Source organism: Humulus lupulus, chromosome 9 (genome assembly GCF_963169125.1).
Source record: "Humulus lupulus chromosome 9, drHumLupu1.1, whole genome shotgun sequence".
In the NCBI taxonomy this organism is placed as follows: domain Eukaryota; kingdom Viridiplantae; phylum Streptophyta; class Magnoliopsida; order Rosales; family Cannabaceae; genus Humulus; species Humulus lupulus.
Window position 1 is genome coordinate 31,412,709 of NC_084801.1, and position 7,857 is coordinate 31,420,565.

Sequence of the window (7,857 nt, forward strand, 5' to 3'; positions counted from 1 at the left end):
ACACTTTCTGCATTGTAGAAAATAGTTTGCAGAACATAATTTTATGCTTATAAACCAATGTTATTGTTAAAGATACAATAACACATTTTTTGTATTATTCTAATATTTGGAGAACCTTAAATTATTATTATATAAACCTGTACATTGTAATTATTTTTTATTGCTTTAATTCAAACTCGCTTCATTTAATATACTTAAGACACCCTTAACATTGTACAAATATATTTTTGAGTACCAATTATATGGTTCATGACACATATAACCAAATAATTGTGTCAAAATACATTCAAGATTATCTAAAAAACAATCCAAAAGTCTTAAGATATTCGACAATGCCTAATTAACATAAACAAAACATTCTCACAATAGTCAACAAAATAGTGTTAAACAGTTGCATATTTTCTTTTGCACTTCCCTTGTTGAATCTGGTAAATAAAACATAAAAGAAAAGCTAATGAAGTCATGAAATATCATATCATTCATCTAAAATAGTCAATAATATCATGACACATAAAATTTTGAGTAAGATGTACATTAAAGCTTAAGCCCACATATAAAAGGATAAAGATGCTAGAGACTTAAAGGAAAAGAGAGTTTCTCACTCATCAAATAACTAAAGAACATATGAGTAGAATCAGCCTATAAAACAAATTAAACCAGCATTGGGCAACCAATAACCATCAAAATCAAAGCTTCTTATGGACTCCACCAATAAACAAAAGCATGCATAATAATTGTGCTTCATAATAAATATACAACAAAAGTAAATCATCAAATTGAATAGTTTCAGTTTCACAAATATGTAATCAAACAAAGTAACAAATTTTATTGAACCATATTAATTAGATATGAATTTATATAGTGTAGACAAGATTTTCCTCAAAAATAAAAATGACTTAAAGTTAATTTCTCAGCTATAATGAGAGAAAGAAAGAAACTCAAGAGCACGAAACTTTGTATGGCAAGCATCTGCATGTAGAAATTACACCTCACAACACAAATTCTAGGAGCACCCTATAATTAAGCACTAGCAATAAAGTTACATGCCACTCAAAGATTTATAAGATAAGAGTATAGCAGAAAAACTTTTATAGAGAAATTTATAGAGAAAATACCATGTTTGATGACATAATATCATAATTGACCATCAAAGAGCCTCTGTCTCATCTAGCCTCCACTTTCATTAGATTTAATTCACAAATCAATCAACACTACTACAAAATACCCTTTACGGGACACTTTTTTAGGACATGCACATAAATGTAAGTCCTTAAAAATGTTTATGGAGTTTTTAAGGACACTCATTGAGAGTCCTAAAAAAACACAATTTAGGACTCACAATGAGTGTCCTAAAAAAATATGTGAGTCCTAAAAAAATTTTGAGATAAAAAATAAGTATATTTTTACTTAATAATTTTAAGGACTTGCTTTGAGAGTCCTTAATACTCTTTTTAGGACTCACAAAGCAAGTCCTTAAAATTGTTAGTAAAAAGGACACATGAAAACTTACTTTTTTCGAAATTGGGGGGAATTCAAATTTTTCAGCACACACAAAATAAAGCTCTCAAATTTGGGGATGAAATTAGGTTTGGACTGTGTAAGCTTCGGCAGGCTTGTTGGAGGGTGGTTGTTGGTGGTGAACGACGACTTGGGTGGTGAGGCGGCTTGGGTGGTGAACGGTGACGGAGGAGGCGAGGTGAGTAGCAAGCGTCGGCCCGTGGGTTCTCAGCTCCAGCGTCGCAGGTTCTCCGACGTCGTGGGTTCTCAGCTCCAGCGTCGCGGGTTCTCCGACTGGTTGCAGCGGCGGCGATGATTCTCGGCGGCGGCACGGCATCTGGACGGCCTTGGCTCTTGGCGGCGCTGGTGCTCGTCGAAGGCGGTTCAGGTATATCTTTGTTTTTAATTTTTTTTTAAATATTACATTATAGCAGTAGTTTTTTAAAATATTTTTTTAAAATATATGTATAATAAATAAATATATATAGCAGCTGTTTTTTTTTAGTTTTAGAGTGTATAAATATATACATATATATATAATAAATATTACATTATAGATTATATTAATGTAGTAATAATTTTAATACCCTAATAATATATCAAATTCTAAACTTAATTTTAGATATTCAGTAATTTATGGAATTATTCTAATTAAAAATTAGACAAAATATTCTCAAGTAGAGAGAATTTTGTATTAATTTATTCCATATCTCATTACACTAACTTGTATGTATGCCATTTTTCTTATTTATTGACTTTTACTTTTTTTTTGTTATATAATTATTAAAATTTGACATTTTTTAAATAAATACTTTATCTTATAAATAAATATGTATGCTATTTATAAATATTTATTAATTGATAATATTATAATTTCAAATTTTAACTTATAGATAATATAGGGTATTAATATAATTTATAGTTTTAATATACAAATAAATATACTTTTGATTTAAAAAATTAAAATATGATTAAGAAAAAACAAATACCAATACCCATGTACAATTTTCTAACTACAACTGAAATAAATGAGTGTTTCTTAGTATTTCTTCATTTAAAATTTATAGATTATCTTTTTTTTTTTAAAAAACCATAGGTTTGGAGTTTGAGATTTTTGTCAAACAATTTATTTAGTTTTGTTTTTTGATAAAATTAGGATGACACATTTTAGACAAATAATAAAGGTCATTACAAATAAAAAATAAATAGCAATTGTTTGGTATTGATTTTCATTTTTCAATTTTAGTTATACATATGGTCAACTTCATGACTTTTTATAATATGAAAATAAATAATTAGTTAACATTAGGATGTTGATTAAAAAGAAAAAGTTATGAGATTAGGGTAATTTTGGCATTGCAATACTTATGTGAACTTTTTAAAATCAAATGTCAATATTTTACCTTTTTCTTTTTTTACAATGTTGATTAAAATGAATAGGTTAATATTTTGATTGGTCTTAAAGCATTGGATTGGTAGCTAATTGCAAGAGGTATGCTGTATTTGATTTTTTTTTAATTTTCAATATTTTACAATTTTGAATGATAATTGTATAACTTTAGTGGAGTTTGAATATCTTAGATATTCATCCGTAGTGAAGTAGGTTCTGAGAATTCTGTGTGCTGCGGTGATAACGGAAGATTGAGAACTTGCATGTCTTAGTGAAGTAGGTTCTGAGAATTTTTTATGCTGCGGTGATATATGGATGAAAACTTGTGTGTTGTTTGATTTGTTTTACATGTTGGTGTTGAATGTGACAGATGGCTAGGATAGTAAATTAGGGGATATGTTGTCCGATTTTTTATAGATGGTGACATGTTGACTTTTCTCTTTTTCTTCTATTTTCAGTGCAAGATGTGTATTTTACTATGTTTTAATTTTCATGTAATATGTTTTTTTTTTGTTAAATTTTCATGTTGTATATTTCTATTAATTGATGTTGTGCTTTGCTCAGTCAGATTATGTTGTGTGATTATATCATTATAGTAATTTATGCATGTTCTACAATTTTCTTGCATAGCACCTTTGAGCATATTTGGGCCAAGTCGGATATTTTTGCGCCTAACAGTACCTACTTCCAGTCTTCCACTTATACAAAGCCTTAAGCTCTTCTTTTTTATCCATTGGTTCCTCATGCAAGCCCAAGGCCTTTCTTTGTCTCTTTTGTAAACACCAATTTTTGATTTAAATTGTTTTTAGTAAATTTATGATCATGAGTATCATCCGAAATGTGTTGAAGAGAGTCCATGGGTTTTAGTTCTCCAGTCGTGGTTGTTTAACTAACTTTGTTACAATAGCCATGTGATGGATTGTTATTTCCGTTTTGGGTTCTTGAGCTTTATATAGTCTCTTGTGCACTAATGAGAACTAACTTTTTCTATCTTTTCTCCAAACAAAACAAGAATGATATGAGAATATATATTGAATTATTTTGTATATTTTACTTAGAACCAAACAAAACAACTCTAATTACATGATCAATAAACAAAAATTATTGCATATAGATTTCTTTTCAATCACTACTTCATTTCTTTTCATTCACTATATCCACACACACACATATATATATATGTGTGTGTCAACCAAGATTCTATGATGTTTCCAGGAAAGCCTCAAAAATTTTCTATCGAGTGTTGACTAATTATAAGAACATAAATAATAAGCTTTGAAACGAAAAAGGAAAGTAACTTGGTGAAACTTTTAAAGAATTTTACTTTTAAAATTGACACGAAAGTGAGAGAGAATAATATGTAATTAATTAATAATGGTCACATGTGTGGAGATTCCCAGAATTTTCCACGAACGATCGAGAGATTAGAGTTAGAAGTATATATTACTCTAACTCAGAATCTTATATTTTATATACTAATTAAGTTTTTTTTTAGGGAAATTATTCTGAGTTATTATTATCATAATTTTATTAGACATATCATTATCATCTCAGTTCAGTTATAATGTATACTTTTTTTTATTAATGAATTGGTGAAAACTGAAAACAAAATAAAGTTGGGAGCGTTTGGACCACTATATATATATAAATATATTCAGTACATATATTACTTTATGTTTTAATTTAAGGCATTATTAATCACACATATAAGTCTCCAAAACTGTAGAAGAACATCAAGGAAGGAATGTTTGGCATGGTATACTCAAAAATTGTTTTTTATTATTAAAAACAAAAAAATATTCTTGGAGAGAAAATTAGAGTGTTTAACATCATTTTGAGATAAAATTTATATAAAAAAATAATATGTAGATTGAAAAAGAAAAAATTATTTATGTGTTTTCCTGGAAAGCCTCAAAAATGATCTTTTCTCCAATCTACATGATTTGGTGATCTTTTACATGTATGGGCTTTCAATTATTTAATTGCTTATGCAATTTTGTTTTATTATGACTGGGAAAACTTATCTCTCACTGGTTTGATTTTGTTTGAATGTTTAGTTAGAACTTGCTCTTGCATCTGAATATTATTAATCTAAGGTCTGGTGTTTGGGGATTTTGGACTCCTTTGTTTTGATCTCTGATATTTGTTATGTTCCTCTGGGTTTTGCTTCTTTTTTAGGGGAGTGTCAGTGATGCATTGTGGCCTTGCTGATATGTGTGATCTTCTCAGTTATAGGTTTGATTTTGTTTGAGGATTATGCTCTATTTTTTTTTGTTTTTTTGGTTCCACAAGACTTCTCTATTCTTACTCCTCCTACAACTCTTGTCTTTTCTTGTTCTTGACTCATTTTGTTTACCTAAATATTTTTTATTTGAGACTAGACTAGTTAGGGACTTATATATACACATATATAAATATAATAGGAGGGCAAAACTTTATGTGGAGATCAAAACCAAAATTGGACGGGCCGGGCATTATTAACTTTATCTTTTCAATTGTTAAAAATGTAAGAGAAGTATGTAGTGTAGGAGACAAGAAAGAATGAAAACTAAAAAATGGGTTAGAGGTATGGACACCTTCCTTGAAGGTTTTATTTGACCTCACTTCTCAAAGGTTATTAAGAGTTTTGTATGAGTAATATCACTACCAAGATACAACAGACTTGTAGGCTAATATCCAGCAAAATATTGAACAAACAAAAGGAGATATGAAATCTGTGAAACCTGAGGTATTTATAGATGTTTTGATACCTATTCATGAACCAACACATTCTTTCATGAAACATTACATTGTTTCATGAGCTATCTTAGCACCTATTTATGAATCATTACGCTACTTCATGAAACATTAAATTGGTACCCATTCATGGATCATTACAATTCTTCATGAAACATTTTCAAAGAAATGTTACAGTTTCTCCAACAATTTTTTTGTGTGATTTTCCCTTACATACTCACCTTGATCATCTAATTAATAATGTCACCTAGGTACATTAACCTAACCAAATAGTAATTATGCAATTTCAGTCAATTGTTAATTCTTTAAAAAAAATAAACAAAAAAGTCAAATGTGAATAAGATTATATTACTATTTTTAGTTCATTTTATAAATTAATTAATCAAATATTAGTGCAATTATTAGTAGTTATAATTATATATGACGATATTTGTTATTCTTGTTTGATATTGGGGATTAAATATATTTTTGAGCCTTGATGATGAGTTGATGTTAAAGTTTTATGTTTGAGTCTGAGCATAGCTCTCAAATTTACTGCTGGTCTTTAATTAAAGCTATTTTTGCTGATAGAAATTTACTGTTGGTCTTTAGAGAATTGATAGAAATTTATGTTGGTGATGCTAGAATCTTATTTCGAACATTTACATCTTTTATTAATAAAATTAGGCTTATGATGATAACATTAATAATCTTAGCGGATTTCGGTGAGATTTTATACTCAATGATTTTAATGTTACACACACTAAAAACCCTTTTTTATTAATAGAATTTTAACAGAAAAACAGTGAAGGAATATCCCGTTTTAGTGTTTGATTTGGTAATTATGTTTTTCTTTGATCAAACGAAGGAATGTGTATGTGTTTATTCTCAAATTGCTTTAGTATTATACTTTAGTGGAGTTTGAATATCTTAGATATTCATCCGTAGTGAAGTAGGTTCTGATTTTGGTGTAGTTTGCTACTGTTTTGAAATACCTCTATGTACTGGATGAATAAGATTTTATGAAATAGTACTATCTAATAAGATATTGTTTGCTCCTTGACTATATGAATACCTATAATGATAATGATAGTTTAATTCTCGCATTTATTATATATATATTTATAATTGTTGTCTGTCTACTTATTTATAAGTTTGAATTATAATATATTTATAATTAAATAAATTTTTTATAATGTGCAGGTCTATATTGACATGTATTTCTTTGGCGCAATACTATATTGAGATGCATTTCTTCAACATTGACAGTTGAAGTTTTTAGAATAAAAAATATATTTTACTAACATTGTATACATTTCTTGTTTAATATTTGGTGATGATAAAATTTGATTGTAGTATAAACTATCATGTAATATGATTTTGTAATCCGAGTAGACTAAATACTGAAATGATATTTTTGAGTAATTAATAAAAAATTATTTTGTTGTATTTTCTTTTGAAATTTTAGAAATCTAACATATATAATACATTTTGGACACTCAAAGGGATATATTTTTTCTAAATCAAAACGAAAATTGTAGCTGCATTTTTAAAAAAAAAAAAATTACTTTTAAGGGCATGCAAAGCGAGTCCTAAAAAATTACTTAAAACACTCAACAAGATTTTTTAGGACTCGTAAAAACATTCTTTTAGGACTCGCAATGGGAGTCCTAAAAACTTAATTAAAGACACTCAACCAGATTTTTTAGGACTCGCACCAAATTTTTTAGGACTCGCGTTGCGAGTCCTAAAACTGTTCTTTTAGGACTCACAATGCGAGTCCTAAAAACTTAATTAAAGGCACTCAACCAGATTTTTTAGGACTCTCGATGCGAGTCCTAAAAAACCTTAGTTTTTAAGGCTCTCAAATAGAGGACTCGCACCCCGCGAGTCCTAAAAATTTTTTTAGGACTCGCAATGCTAGTCCTAAAAAACCATTTTTGCAGTAGTGCAATACACAAATAAATCAAAACATATACCCACCAAAATCAAATATTCTTTAATATTGTACATTATTAAAAATATATAAGTCTTAAACACATCATTTATTCCCCTGAAAACACTATACTTATCTGCATAAAATAATATAAAGTCGAAACAGTCTCTTTAAGCTTCATTGACATAGTTTAAATATTTGAAATATATATGAGGATACTCCAATAAATTATTCTATATACTTTCCTTTATAATGGCTAGGTGCCTCAATTTAACATTAAGAAGCAACAAAATAAAAATTAAGATTCATATCATCTTTA

The 7,857-nt window shown here is 28.3% G+C and overlaps 1 long non-coding RNA gene and 1 other non-coding gene across 2 annotated transcripts; both read left to right on the forward strand.

Moving 5' to 3' along the window:
- Positions 1-2,923: 2,923 nt before the first annotated feature.
- Positions 2,924-5,290, forward strand: LOC133801378 (uncharacterized). The gene is made up of 2 exons (XR_009876854.1): positions 2,924-2,989; positions 5,066-5,290. It is a non-coding gene; the product is annotated as an uncharacterized LOC133801378 (long non-coding RNA).
- Positions 5,291-6,287: 997 nt separating this feature from the next.
- LOC133803059 (small nucleolar RNA R11/Z151) lies at positions 6,288-6,376 on the forward strand. The gene has a single exon (XR_009877790.1). It is a non-coding gene; the product is annotated as a small nucleolar RNA R11/Z151 (small nucleolar RNA).
- The last annotated feature ends 1,481 nt before the right edge of the window (positions 6,377-7,857 follow it).